Source organism: Bufo gargarizans, chromosome 2 (genome assembly GCF_014858855.1).
Source record: "Bufo gargarizans isolate SCDJY-AF-19 chromosome 2, ASM1485885v1, whole genome shotgun sequence".
In the NCBI taxonomy this organism is placed as follows: domain Eukaryota; kingdom Metazoa; phylum Chordata; class Amphibia; order Anura; family Bufonidae; genus Bufo; species Bufo gargarizans.
This window is the reverse complement of record NC_058081.1, coordinates 606,528,485-606,544,572: the sequence shown is the minus strand read 5'-3', so window position 1 is coordinate 606,544,572 and position 16,088 is coordinate 606,528,485. Positions and strand designations below refer to the sequence as shown.

At 46.1% G+C, this 16,088-nt stretch overlaps 1 protein-coding gene across 6 annotated transcripts in view; it reads right to left on the bottom strand.

The window, feature by feature from the left end:
• The window catches only part of CDON (cell adhesion associated, oncogene regulated), a 120,025-nt gene that overhangs the window by 44,893 nt on the left and 59,044 nt on the right, over positions 1-16,088 (bottom strand). The window contains exon 1 of one of the 6 annotated variants that reach the window (XM_044282001.1): positions 5,080-5,652. The exons of the other annotated variants lie outside the window; for them this stretch is intronic. The gene's annotated coding sequence lies outside the window, so the exon portion shown is untranslated. Of the gene's footprint in view, positions 1-5,079; positions 5,653-16,088 lie in introns of those variants that run through there. 6 annotated transcript variants of the gene reach the window in all.

The window sequence follows — 16,088 nt, the reverse complement described above, 5'->3', positions numbered from 1 at the left end:
AGTGTCAGCGTGTTCTTGTCCTCTCACCCCCTAAGTGTCAACATGTCCTTCTTCTTTCCTCCTAGTGTCAGTGTGTCCTTGTCCTGTCACCCGAAGTGTCAGTACCCCTTCCCCCCCAGCGCTGACATGAAAACTGTTACTCTGGTTTATTAATATTATCAGCAGTTTTTCTTTATATAAAACAATGGAGAAGTCTGGAGAAGATGCAGTTGCTGTAGTCATATCGCTGACAGCTCTGGAATCCTGCACCCCCTCTGTTTCTTCTCACACACTGGCCTGGTTACAGGATAGGGGGATAGATAAAGGAAGATAGAGGAAAATGAATAGTCCTTGGATCCTCACATGTGCATAACAAGACCTGGATTAGATCATCTGCAGTACGTACAAGTCTGCCTCTGGATCCCCCACCCTGATGTGCTTTAGACTAGCTGTGAGGTCTGTCTGTACACAAACCAGATTATATATTTAAAAAAAAATTATATATATATATATATATATATATATATAGAGCTTGTTTATGGGCAGGCTATCTGCCCGTGTAAACGGTAAGCTTGTGCCCAGCAAAGGTTAATGTCCCCTAGTGAGGACTAATAGGTTATTGTGACCCAGTGAGCTATTATGTCACTGTCAGCCAGACATTGTGGGCTCTGCTGTGACTGCTGGCCCCCATTAAAATCTAAAAAAGGAGTGGATGCTATAGTGGGTCAGACATTCTTTTATATAATCATATAAACAAAGGGGTTATCCAAGACCTATTATGCCCCCAATATGCCCGGACCCCTCACACAGATAGTACTTACCTCGCTCCCTGGTACCTGCGTTGCTTCTGATGCCGGCATGGCCACCGATGCATCTCCCCGTCGCACAGATGAAAACATCCGGCGACCGGCTTGGTCAGCAAATAGCAGGCTGCAATGGGAACAGGCCTCCCTAACAACACAGGGATGTTTTGATTCGTGCGACGGGGAGATGCTGCGACGGCCGTGCCGGCATCAGAAGCAACGCCGATACCGGGGAGCGAGGTCAAATCTGTGAGAGGTACATTTTCCTCACAGTGAAAAAATCCTCAGATTAATTTCAATGGGAGACCGCATCAGTTTTTTTCCACGTGGGAAAAAAAAAAGCAAGGGAAAAGCATGGCCTCATGGCGCTGAATCTCCCACTGAAATGAATTGGAAGTGGCAAAAAACACTCAGAACCCTCTTTATGTGTCCGCGTGCCTTAAAAAAGACCCTCTTTTAAAATCAGCATGATTCTGTGGTGATTTCAAACTTATGTTTTCAAAATCTAAGGCCTTATGCACAGGGCCGTTGCCCCGCCGTGGCCGTATTGCGGCCCGCAAACAGCGGGTCCGCAATAAACGGGCACCGGCCATGTGCTCCCCGCATCACGGATGCGGACCCATTCACTTGAATCCGTGTGCGTTCCGTATTTTGCAGAACGGAACAGCTGGCCCCTAATAGAACAGAAAAAGGAAGGTCAAACAGGATAGGCAGTCAAGCCCACCTGAATACTGCTCCAGAGGATGCAAAAAAAAACGATTGAGAGGCTGGGATGTCAACGTTGGTAGTAGTGGTGGGCTAGGCAAGGATAAAGACGTGAGGGATAGAGTAGGGTATTAACATAATGCATGTACTGACCCTAATGAAACCCTACTTGTCCTAGTCCGCCCTATTGATATATCCAGAGGACGGGGTCCAAAAAAAACCTGCAAGGGGTGGCCCAGACAGGAACTCTGATCCTACGCTGAAAGCCCTAATAAGGCCCTAATCAGCGACAAACAGGCCAAGTATCCAATGGATAATATCAAATTGTAACCACACATTGAATAGGACTGAGAGATAGATAAAACAGTCAGGCCCACACAAGTGAAAGAAGAAAAATACTCAAGTGTCTCGACGCGTTTCTTCAACATAAGCCCCAGGATTCTTCAGGGGACACGGGGCATAGTGATGGTTACCCCCACTGGCATATGGCCCAGCAACCGGGGGATAGCTGTATAGTGGCTACAGTCAGAATGTGGCTGAGCTGTTTCGGTGGCTGCGGTCAGCGTATGGCTGTAGACCCTAGTGCAGAAAGGACCCACAGTAATGGTGTCCGCCAGGGTAGATGGACCGGCCGTTTTTTTGTCGCTGATTAGGGCCTTATTAGGGCTTTCAGCGTAGGATCAGAGTTCCTGTCTGGGCCACCCCTTGCAGGGTTTTTTTGGACCCCATCCTCTGGATATATCAATAGGGCGGACTAGGACAAGTAGGGTTTCATTAGGGGCCGTACATTCATTATGTTCATACCCTACTCTATCCCTCACGTCTTTATCCTTGCCTAGCCCACCACTACTACCAACGCTGAGATCCCAGCCTCACATGGTATCGGCCATGTTTTCAGGCTGAGGGTGTATCTGTCTTATATGTTTGTTTGTCTGTAGGGGCTTTTTTATCTCCTGTTGAATTAAGTGATATTTTATCGTAGTCTACTGCCCCCCCTCTCAATAGTTTTTTTTTGCGTCCCTAATAGAACAGTCCTATCCTTGTCCGTAATGCGGGCAATAATAAGACATGTTTTATTCTTTACCGGAACAGACATACGGAAACGGAATGCATCTGTTTCTTTGCGGACCGATTGAAATGAATAGTTCCGCATACGGTCTGGCAAGAAAACGGACACGGAAAGAATATACGTTCGTGTGCATGAGCTCTGTGACCATTTTTTTTATTTGATTTTTTATTATGGCACATTGATGTACCTCTTTGCTTTATATATATATATATGTAATGTACAGCTGATCAAATAACTAAGAATCCCCCCCCCCTCCCAAAAAAAAACCAACAGACGCTACTTCCCCCTGGGTATATGAGGTTCCTGGAACCCACTGCAAAATATGTACCCGTGTCACTGTATGCAATCTGTCTATTAGAAAGGAATCTCTCTACATTATGGTGTAAATGGCCTGATCCATTGGAAAACTGCAGTCCTATGTAGGATCAGGGGTAATGGGGCCCCTCAAGCACCAGGCCCCGGGTCTATGCATGTCACAGCTGGACACATAGGTGTTACATCTTGTCATTGTTCCTGAGAAGTGACGTCTATTAGTACAAAGTTTACCAAAGTCCTGAGCCACCGAGTAAATACTGACACTTTGTTTCCTTGTAAGATTGATGGAAAGTAACCGCCAACCCTCAAGGGTTAAACGAACAAAGACTCCAGAAAAGGGGGAAATGTGAACTTCTATGGGCTCCCCTATGTCTCCATTCACAGCCCAGACATAGCTCCCAGGCCCAGAAAGAGCAGCAGGAATGCTGCCCAGCACAATCACCCTGTGTTCGCCCCCACCCGGGTGTCTGTAGGTGCTTGTTATGAAGTGGATGACTGCAAGAGGTCAAACTAAAGCAAGATATATAGCCATGGAAATGACACCGGCCCACACCTCTGTCCTGCTGTCCCCCACTGCTAGGAAAGGCCTGAAAAGCCGCAGGGTACTGAGAGGGAGAGCTAGGGTTGCAAATGTGTAAGAGTTCCTTTTTTATCCCTTGCATTTGTCTGCCAGGATCCTGCAGAGATACAGTCTAGACCTGAAAGAGACTCCAAACAATGCACAACTGGCAAGAGGCTTGGGGGGTGATCTGCGCTCCCCCCAGTAGGTGACATGGCAGCGCCGACAAAGAAAAGCTAAAACAAAACCCAAAAAATCTCCCTGCCATACATTGTATCAAGTAAATGTAAACAATCCCCAAATGTTACATTACACCCCCAAGATAGAGCTATAATAGGGGTACAGGGGCTGTGGGAGATTAAAGGAACTTCAGGTTCTTCAGCTTTTGCCATGGGCTAGTTGAGCCTGCTGAGGGTTGTAGTCATACAGCAGCATGCATATGTATAGGATGGAATAGTATATGCTTATTTATTCAGCTGGACAAAAGTAACAGAAAATAATAACATCTGCTCCATTCATAAAAGATGGACTACACACCACCAATGCAGGAGAGGATGATGAGGACACATGGACACCACTTATCACACACTTTCCTGCATTTTTCATTGTAGTGTTCTGCAACCTGTGACTCTTTTGCTGTTGTGAAACTACAACACCAATCATTGTGTCAAAGCCTACTGGGAGCTATAGTTCCACTACAGCTGGAGAGGCATAGGTTGCCTGTCATTTGCTGCACTGTCTAACCCATACAATAATAATAAGGCCTCATGCACTCGACCGTATTTTGGATAAGCGCCCAATATGCATTTATTACGGATCGCACGTGGACCTATTCGTTTCCCAAAAAAAAATAATGGGCAGCACACGGATGTCACCCATGTGCTGTCCGCATCTGCATGTCCATCCTGAAAATGATACATGTCCTATTCTTGTCCATTTTGCAGAAGAGAATTACGGTTTCTATGACTGGGACTGAGAAAAAAAGTAGATAGAATAAAGGTTATGTGTATTTTGCAGATCTGCGGTTTGCGGACCGCTAAACGGATACGGTCATGTGCATGTAGCCTAATAATTAGTGTTGAGCGAACTTTGTGTTTCAATTTCAGTGTACAAGGTTCGGGTTATCTAAGAATTCCCTTATGGATTCCACTACCACAGACCATAAGGGTCCATTCACACGTCCACAAATGGGTCCGCATCCGTTCCGCAATATCCATGGGCTGCGGCTCTGCAAAAAAAAAAAAAATAGAACATGTTCTATTCCTGTCCGCAATTGCGGACAAGAATAGGCAGTTCTACCGGGGGTGCCCGCCGGGTGTATTGCGCACCCGCAATACAATACGGATGTGTGAATGGGGCCTAACTTATATGGTCCGTGATAGCAGAAGCCATAATAGAATTCTTAGATAACCCAAACCTTTTATGCCGAACTTGAAACACAAAGTTCGCTCATCCCTACTACTACTACTAATAATAATATTATAAAAAAATAAATAAAAAAATGTTGAAAATTGTACAGGAAGCACAAATGACTATAAAACAGTAATAACAATACAATATAAGGAGTTGCAGAGCATATTCCGACCCTACTTAAACAGATTGTAAGCTCTGTGACAATAGACTATTTTTGTATTATGGAAGCAGCTTACCTCTGACACCGGCTCTCTTTGCCCATAGGATCTGAGATAAATCCCAGAGAACATCACTTATAGTAAATCCAAACAAGAAGAAAGTTCAAGCCAGAAGAACCTTAGCTAAAACCCTAAACCAGGAGAACCCACAAGCCAAGTCCAGAAAAGAGGATTCCCTCAGGACAAGACAAAACCAGGAGACCCCTCAAGCCAAGTACAGAGGGGGATCCTCTCAGAACAAGCCGAAACCAGGAGACCCCTCAAACGAAGTCCAGAGAAGGGGATTCTCTCAGGACAAGCCCAAGGAGGAGAATTCCTTGGGATAAATCCGAGCCAAGGGATCCCCCTAGGACAAGTCCAACCCCAGATACCAGGTCAGCGCAGAGACTGTACAGTGAACAGGAACTTCTCAGTTACTTGTGAAGTAGCAATCCTTTGTATGAAGTCCCTGGCAGACAGAGCTCCTGGTCCCAGTTCTGGTCCTCCTGGTCTGGGGGATCTGAAGCCCTCTCTTCATGCCAGCAGAAAGGTGCTCAGGTGTGATGGGATCTATACCCCAAGAATAGGCACTGACTGCCTGCAGCGTCCGCGATCAACTCTCGGGAGAAGTGACTGGGAAGAAGGTAGAGGAGGAGGAGGAGAAGAAGGGAGCGGGGGTGGAGGAAGCTCTGAGGGTTGGACTTTGTGTGGGGAAGACCCTCTATCCCTAATACACCTCAGAAACCCCTTCAGTGCCGGGACGATAAAAAGTGTTAATGGCCCTATACCCCTCCCCCACCCTCATTCCTTCTAGGTAAAGGGTCGTCCTACACTGACCTCTCACTCCCAGGAATGACAGCTTGGGGCAAATGACATTACATTCAGAGCATGCATTCCAGCTACACCCTGCAGTACCTAAAATACACCGTGCCCCTACCTGCACCATCTCTAATGTATCTTATCTACTTCCATGGTATCTAGTGTATCTTATCTATGATCTCCTCTTAAATATAAAGCTGATACTTGTGGTACAGGACAATGACACATTGATTCTTTGGGTACAGGACGTTTACACTGTAACACTTGGGGTACTAGAAAATGACACACACACTTGGGGTACAGGACAATGACACACTGACATCTGGGGTACAGGACAGTTACACCCTGATACTTGGGGCACAGGACAGTGACACACTTATATTTGGGGTACAGAACATGGACACACTGCTCAATGACACAATGATACCTGAAGTACAGGACAATGACACTATTAGGACAAAAACACTCACACTTGGGGGTCATCGTAAGCGCTTATTCAGACAGGTGTTGTAAAATCCATTTATGTTCTAACAATGACACACTGACACTAGGGGTACAGGATAATACCACACTGACACTAGGGGTACAGGATAATACCACACTGACACTAGGGGTACAGGACAATGACACGCTGACACTAGGGGTACAGGACAATGACATACTGACACTAGGGGTAAATGACACGCTGATACTAGGGGTACAGGACAATGACACACTGACACTAGGGGTACAGGACAATGACACACTAATACTCGGGGTACAGGACAATGACACGCTGACACTAGGGGTACAGGACAATGACACGCTGATACTAGGGGTACAGGACAATGACACACTGACATTTAGGGTACAGGACAATAACACACTGACAGATGGCGTAAAGGATACTGACACTAGGGGTACAGGACAATGACATGCTGACACTAGGGGTACAGGACAATGATACACTGACACTTGGTATACAGGACAATGACACACTGATACTAGGGGTACAGAACAATGACACGCTGATTCTAGGGGTACAGGACAATGACATGCTGATACTAGGGGTACAGGACAATGACACACTGACAGGTGGCGTGAAGGACACTGACACTAGGGGTACAGGACAATGACACGCTGACATTTAGGGTACAGGACAATAACACACTGACAGATGGCGTAAAGGATACTGACACTTGGGGTATAGGACAATGACATGCTGACACTAGGGGTACAGGACAATGACATGCTGACACTAGGGGTACAGGACAATGATACACTGACACTTGGTATACAGGACAATGACACACTGATACTAGGGGTACAGGACAATGACACGCTGATTCTAGGGGTACAGGACAATGACACGCTGACACTTGGGGTACAGGACAATGACACGCTAACACTAGGGGTACAGGACAATGACACGCTGACACTTGGGGTACAGGACAATGACACGCTGACACTTGGGGTACAGGACAATGACACACTGACACTAGGGGTACCGGACAGTGACACACGGACACTTGGGGTACAGGACAATGACACGCTAACACTTGGGGTACAGGACAATGACACACTGACACTTGGGGTACAGGACAATGACACACTGACACTTGGGGTACAGGACAATGACACGCTAACACTAGGGGTACAGGACAATGACACGCTAACACTAGGGGTACAGGACAATGACACGCTGACACTTGGGGTACAGGACAATGACACGCTAACACTAGGGGTACAGGACAATGACATGCTGACACTTGGGGTACAGGACAATGACACGCTAACACTTGGGGTGGTAGAACTATAACACACTTGGTACAAAACAATGGCACACTGACACGTGGGGTACAGAGCAATGACATGCTAACACTAGGGTGACATCACAGTGACACTTCAGGGCTATGGCGTCTGCAGGGGTATTGGGGAGAACACATTAGAGCAGGACGCATCCTGCACACAGCCCCCTTTTCATATACTACAAGGGCCAGAAGCTGAGGCCGCTGCATTCCAGGACTTGCCCTGTGGGTGTGTTCAGCAGCGGAAGCTCGTGCATTGCAGCCTGTGTGCTACATTTGTGTTTTATCCTGCAGGCCTTTGAAGTCACCAAGAGGAAGAACAGAAAAAAAAAACCTGGCCCTGCAGGCACATGAATAGCTCCAGTATCTCCAGCGAGGCTGCACTAGATAAATCCCAGCACTGGGGAGGCCCGCAGTGTCTAGGTGCTCAGCAGTTCCCAGTCTGATGGGAAAATAATTTACAAAAGGCAACCATAAGATGTTATACACCGGGTTCATATTCCAACATATTGTAACAAAGAAAAAAAAAAAAAAAGAACGCTTGTGTGTCCCGCGTTTCATATTTCCCATAGACCTTCAGCTAAGTCTACTTTCACACTCGCGTTTTGGCTTTCCGTTTGTGAGATCCGTTCAGGGCTCCCACAAGCGGTCCAAAACGGATCAGTTTGCATTCTAATGCAGTCTGAATGGAAAAGGATCCGCTCAGTATGCACCAGTTCAGTCTCCATTCCGCTTTGGAGCGTTTTGGTGTCCATCTGATAAAACTGAGCCAAACAAATCCGTCCTGGCACACAATGTAAGTCAATGGGGACAGATCCGTTTTCACTGGCACAATCTGGCACAACAGAAAACGGATCCGTCCTCCATTGACTTTCAATGGGGTTCAAGACGGATCCGTCTTGGCTATGTTAAAGATAATACAAACGGATCTGTTCTGAACGGATGCAGACGGTTCTATTATCTGAACGGATCCGTCCATGATGGAGCCGCACAAAACGCGAGTGTGAAAGTAGCCTAACAAAATTGCTGAAAAATGCAGGCAAAAAGCTACATCATTCTGAAGCCACGCTATCTCCTGAACTATGGTCTTGGTCCTTACCCCGGGTGATATACATTTATGTGGTTCACTGTTTCTTTTTCTCACGTAGTAAAGTTCCAATGTCTAGACACTAGATCCTGAGGAGAGTAAGCCTAGTAAACACAATCACCATGGTAATAGGAGGTGGCCGCGTTCCCATGAAAGATGGCCGCCGTGTTGTGAATGAAGACAATTCTCTGTGTGTACTCAGCACACAACTATATAAATAGCTGCTGCTGTTTTAGGCTTTTCCTGTCAAAGGATTCCACAGGCTGAGAATAAAATAAACACAGGCCGGGCCACAAATAGCAGCCGGGCAGATAGTGCACTGCCTTGCGCCTCTCCTGGTACGAATCCAAGTAAGCCATTGCCATTAGAGGGAGCAAATGTCATCCTGAAGGACAGCAGCAAAAATGTATTAGGATTATAGTCTGTGATGTCCAGCAGAGGGCACTGTTATGGGGTAACATTGGTAGCACAGTGGGGGTGATTTATCAAACTGATGTAAAGGGAAACTGGTTTAGGGCTCATGCACACGACCACGCCGCGTTTTGTGGTCCGCAGATTGCAGATCCGCAAAACACGGATGCCGTCAGTGTTCGTTCTGCAATTTACGGAATGCATCACCCATAATAAAAATGCCTAGTAGAAATGTTCTATTTTATGCGGCCCCACAGAACGGAGCAACACTGAGTGCCGTCTGCATCTTTTGCGGCCCCATTGAAGTGAATGGGTCCGCATCCAAGCCGCGGAACCAAACAGCGTTCGCGTGCATGAGCCCTTAGGCTTGGTTCACATCACCGTTTCATTTTCCGTTCTTCTGATTCATCAGAAGAACAGAAAACCAAAACAGATCCTGTATTTTAAGATGGAAATAGCTAAAACGGATGCAAAATGTGCATAACAGATGCTCAGGATCTTTTTTATTTTTTTTACAGGATCTGATTTTTATTTTTACAGAATCCTTTTTTCTTCTTTTCTTCTGATGGATCAGAAGACCGGAAAATGAAACAAAGATGTGAACCTGGCCTTAGTTGCCCATAGCAACCAATCAGATTCCGTCTTCATTTTTTAAAGGAGCTCTGAAAGATGAAAGGTGGAATCTGATTGGTTACTATGAGCAACTAAGCCAGTTCTACTTTACACCAGTTTGATAAATCTTCCCCAGTATACTTACATGTAGGTGGTAGGAACCATGTAAAAGGACAGTAGTGAGGTTCTTCTAATGATTTTGGAGTACAAGAACCTCTTTGTTGTGAAAATCATTCAAAGGCGTAATCGCAAGAATATTCCATTCATTTTCTTTAGACTTCTTTTGAGTGAAACTTCTTTGTTCCTGTTTGCTTCTGAGGTGTCCCTTTTTCCTTGGGCTGGTCCCCCAATCCTCCTCTGTTCCAGCTGGGTTTTCTTGTCGTTACTGCAGTGGCGACGTGCCCGTATACTGCATATGACAGCTGCAGCCAATCACTGGCCTCAATGGTCATTTGCTGTATACCCCCTAGGTTGGCTCCAGAGGTCACACGTGGTATATTTGTATGTCATGGCTGCAGTAGTGGAGAGCAGTGATGGCCAGTTCGCCCGCGAACACATGCGGGCTGCCATTTTTTCTCACTACGACAGATACGATTTTTTCTCACAAGTCTGGCGAGGCACAGGTAAGCCCTTATCTGTGCCTGTGCCGCGAGCCTGTCTGAAACAAATGCGGTCAGCGGGAGCAGGCAGTTCCGAGAACAGCCCGATGAAGGCCCCCGGCCTGCCTGCTCCCGGTGGCCACATTTGATTTCAGACCGTCTCGTGCACACGCACAGGTAAGGGCTTACCTGTGCATCGCCAGACTTGTGAGAAAAGATGGCAGCCCGCATGTGTCCGCGGGCGAACAATGCGAACTGGCCATCACTGGTGGAGAGCATAAGAGCCTTTTTTAATAAAAACTAAAATTTTACTTGTAGAACGCTCACAATAACAATATATGCATTGAGCTCATAAGCTCCCCCTAGTGGTGGCTGCAAACAAGCAAAATCGTATCTGTCGGATGTAGGAGATTTGGAGGAATGTATTCATTTAATAGGTGTTGAGACCCTAGGCATGGATTCCCTCTCCATAGACACTACAATGTTAGCAAAGACGGGTAAGGAGGGGGTCAGCACGAGGATTTTGGAAAGGAACTAGGGAAGGGCGTGCAAACAAGCACTGAGTCATCCTGTCCTATGTGCTTAGAGGAGTGATAGTAGTAACCTATTTCACGGCCCCCATAAGCTCTATGCTGACTGATGATGAGGAGCTGATTCCTCTTGGTCGTTGTCTGAATTGAGTCGTCCCATTTCCCAAGCATCTGATAATTATTTACATCCCTTGGCGGGAACCCACATTTAAAACTCTGGCAAAGACTTCAAGCGTGAGCACAACCCTGTGGAATTACTACACGTTCAACATCCTCCCAACAATGGCAGCACAGAGGATTAACACCCTGAGATTGGGGTTCAGCTATCGGCAATAGAGCTGTTGTGTGAGGCAACCTCTCCAGATTTGCATGAGAAAAGCGACTTTGGGGAGGAATTGCTGCTTAATTAAAGAGCAGCCGTCACCTTAATTAGCATGATCCTGCTTCTTGGTACTTTGCATGGGTGTAAATCACTTCCTCATTAGCCGCTGGCACCAATGCAATAGAAGATATTACCTCCTTGGTGCCAGATGTGGGGGGTAACAAGCTGCAGAATATGTGGGGTTGCGATGCTCTGCCCAGGCAATGGACAGCAATGATATTGATCATTTGTGGGGGTTGCTCTGCTCAGTAAGGTCTATGGGATTAATAAAAAATAAACAAAGTGAGATACAATGCAGCGATCCGCAGAATATGTGCCCCAAGTGCTTTTTCAGTTTTGCAGAAGGCAATGACCTGCAGAAAATATAGGGAACCCTGCTCTGCCTATTACGTAGGAGTAATGCTCAGCAGCATTAATTCCAGGGTGCTGTACATATCAAAAGCGGTTTTACATACACAATATAATAGATAAAAAGGACAGCAACCATGAACTGCTTATTTGCCAACATTGTAGCGGTAAATTCAGGGCATGTGAGCTATACCCACGGGAACGCCCCAAACCAAAACCCCACCCCAGGCTCAGACTGGCCCACTGGGGCACAGGAGAATCCCCGGTGGGCCCTTAGTCTCCCACCCCCTGCACAAGTGGCACATAACATACTGCACTACAGATATATATTCAATGTACAGCACCTCAACCAGCCTATGTTCATATAAAAAACCTGAAAGATTATTAAAGACACTCCCCAGTTTATTATTATAGACACGATCAGAGCTGAGATGACTTCTTGTATCCGTACAGTGGGCCCCCAAAATAAATTTTACTGGTGGGCCCTAGGCACCCCAGTCCGACACTGCCCCACCCTGTGGGACTTACATAAACCCTGCCCAGTTTTGGACTGATTTTGCCAGGACTGTCTCTGAAAATTAAGGATGGCACCTGCAAATTCAGGGCAGTTGGCAACTACAGAACTGAGAGACCGCCTTGTACAGTGGCGGGGAGGACCCTGTCCATGAAGGTTTACAGTCTACAGTAATTTAAAACAAAATAGGGAAAAACCCGGCACTCGCTTCCTTCGTTCAATATGTTTATTCATACATCAGTTGCAATAAGGGGACGCGTTTCGGCCCATCCTGAGCCTTTTTCCACCGGACGGGCCGAAAAGCATCCGCTTATTGTAACTGATGTATGAATAAACATATTGAACGGAAGGAGCGAGTGCCGGGATTTTTCCTATTTTGTGCCACGTGCACCGCTGGTCTCTGAGTGCCGACCGCATATACAGCTTTACATTCATTGGAAAGACAGGTGGGAGCAATGTGCTTTAAGGGCATGGTCACACGGTGCGGCTGCTGTATGGCCAAGTTCGCTGCATCATATTAACTGATGAGAACTGAATTATTCTCATGCTGTACATTGTTATTGGGCGATTGGTTTTGCAGGTTACTGCGTGGCCACTAATAATGTTCATATGATCCCTCTGTGCCACGTGGTCGTACCCTTTTGTCTCCAGAACAAGCGCAAGGGTTTTTGACATAATATAAAAAATTGCAAGACCCTTTTTGCGACTTTTTATAGCCATTTAACGCTATCTCCATCACCAATTTGGAGTGGCAATGTAGTGGCAGGGGCCAGCCTGTGGATAACTTTTACCTACCAGAATATCCCTTTAAAATCCAACTTCAATTAAGATCTAAAAAAAAAATATTATCCAATTTCCATCTAACCCCATTTTACAGTCCAAGAAGCTGAGATATGAGTAGCTGTTTGCAGGGCCCTTAACCTGTAGAGATGCTTTAGTTGTCCCTCTACTGCCTCTGACAAGGGGGAAATAAAGTGGTCACCAGTTGAACTATGCACTGCTGTCCTTTAATGGAGCAGAATTAGCTCTGCACTTTGAAGATTTTTAGGACACCATCCAAAGATGCTGATTGGGGTCATAAGGTCTACAGAGCATCATGGCCTCTTCCTTAGTATAGCTTGTTGAGTTCTTTTTGACAAGTCCGAAGCTAAATTTAGGTGAAATATCCCTTTAAAAATAGAATTTTTGAGTCAATTGTATTTTCCCAGAGGGTTTTTTGTCCTGTTCACAGGAAACAGAATCCTGATTTGCACGGCTATTATATGAGGCAGCCATAATCTCTTCTCCTGCACCTGAATGAGGAAAGCTGGCGATCTGTCATCTCCATACCTGCCTCCACCACCCAGTGTCTCTGCTCTATGAGGAGGGCATTGTTCTCACGTTGACAGCTCCTCCAAGCCCATTTTCAGCACAGCCCTCGTTATCTCATCAAGCCCGCTGTCGTCTCCGTTGTCCCAATGGATTATTCTTTGTTAGGCTGTTGGGTTTTTGCAATTTATGTCTGTGACCCAATGCTATTCACTAAGGAACGGATGACGCGGGAACAATAAGATTATGTACTGCCATCTGGGAATGGAAATTATACAGGGATCAATTATGGGAGTGGGTGCAGTCTCACCTGTGTGGATGAGACCAGAAGTCACTGGCTGGAAGGGTGCCTTCACATGCGGCAGATTCTGTTGCAGACATTTCTACAAACTGCAAATCAGTTCCATTTGTCTATTCATTAAGATGAATTGAATTGATTTTCGATCGAAGAAATTTCTGCGAAAAAAAAACTGCCGCGTTTGAAGGCAGCCTAATGTGGGCAAAAATCGTAAAACCTAAAGTTCATTGTACAAATCGTACTGTTCATCCTGCGTCTCCTGGTTCATAAAAAAATGCTAGAAGTACATGACTGAAAATTGACACACTGGCAGAATGGCCGAACAGATGAAGTCAGAAAAGGAACAGGGCCACTAGGGACGCAGTATGGCACATTTTGGCATGTTATGGTGATCTAAATTCAGTTCAGGTAAGCTGTAGGAGGTCTATATATTGAGTCTAAGGGCTCATTTACCCGACCCATTTATTTAAATGGGGCTGCAAAAGATGCTGTCCACATCCATTGTTCTGTTTTGCGGTCCCGCAAAAAATATAGAGCATGTCCTATAGGCATTTAATGGGCCGCCCGTTCTGTTCCGCAAATTGTGAAAGGCACACATGCGGCATCCATGTTTTGCAGGCCGCAAAACACGGCACAGCGGACCGCAAAATACGTCTTTAAGTAGTTTCTTAAGTGAAGTTTTCTTATTCATATCACAGCACAATATGGCCTTCAGTGCAGCTCACAAATCCTATCCAGACTCCATGTGTCACAGTACCTCCTGTGACAGAGGTTTGAAGATCGGAGAGACTGACTGCACGTGAGGTTAATTGACAGTCTCTTGATTCTCAGTGTTGTGGTTTGGTAATGACCACACCTCTTGTCAGGTGCAGCCCATGGTCATTACTGCATTCCCTACTTAGTTTGGTCTCACACTTCATACCATGCGGTTGATATTCTTTGCTTGAATTTGGAAAAGTAGGTGTGTGGACCTTTCCTGTGTTCCTGTCATCTATTTTATATAAGATAAGTTGTGTTGCTCTTTGTATTTGGTTGTTCCCCTGTGCTTGTTGTTACTAGGCCTCAGGGAGACACTGGTTCATTCACCTGGGAAGGAACCAGTAGTCTCATTCCCTGTCACTACCTCTAGGGAATTTCAGGAATCCTAGGGTTTAGGTTCCGCCGTATGTATTTTCCCACCTTCAGGGTCTATACATATTGACAGGAGTCAGGGTCTAGGGGTTTCCTAGGAGGTGACCTTTTCCCTCTCCCTAGCCTTGAGGCCTAGTTCTTTGTCTTTCTCCTTCTGTTGTTATTCTGGTGTCCCTCCCCTCCTCATTATTCGTGACACCATGATTGCCAGGTGGACCTTCAACAGCACTAAAACTATGCAGACTTATTGAGGACTACCCCTGTAGGAGCCATGCTGGTTGTCACCCAGCTTTCCGAGAGACAGATATGGCTGAATAGAATTGGAGTCGATTCAACAACTTCTACTGAGAAGGGAAGTTATGCCTTGGACAGTACAGATCTTTGTTGGTTACATATCAGGACATGTGGTCGGCTGCAGAAACACTTACACGGACAATTTGGTTTTGTGATGTTTTTTGACACTGCAGCAATACAGAACATGTCATTTATCAGGGTTCACTCTAGGATATGGGAAGCTCAGGGAAGGCCAGATAACTCTCCATTCCTCCCATGACCCTCTGCTGGATAAGTGGAAAGCCCAACTTGTGAGTATTCCCAGAAGTCTAATCACCCTCCCGCTTCTTCCAGTATCTGTTCTGCTCCATTTCTCTGATCATCACTTGTGCAATGATTTCAGCAAGTACACAATAGAGTCAAATTATTATGACCACCAGCTAATATGCAGAGTTACTGCCGTGTGCATCACAGACAGCAGCTAGACGGGCTCGGAGAGAGTCAGTAAGGTCCTGGTATGTTGTCAGAGGTATCTGGAGCCATGCTGACTGCAGTGCATCCCATATCTGCTGGAGAGTACGCGAAGGAGGATCCATAGAACGAACATGATGATAGAGATGGTCTCACAGATGCTCAACTGGGTTCAAGTCTAGGGAACTAGGGGGCCAGGGTACTACTGTGAAGTCTTGATCATGAGCTTGCAACCAGTGTTGGACATTTCTAGCCGTATGACATGTCGCATTGTCTTGGTGGAAGATATCATCCACCCCATGGAAGACAATTAGCACATATGGGTGTACATGATCTGCAAAGATGGAGTCATACCCAAATCTCTTGAGCGTGCCTTCCACATGGATGAGTGGGCCCAGAGAATGTCACAAAAACATTCCACAGACCATAACACTGCCACCACCAGCTTGTGTTTTTCAATGGTTGCAGGGTGTTTGTT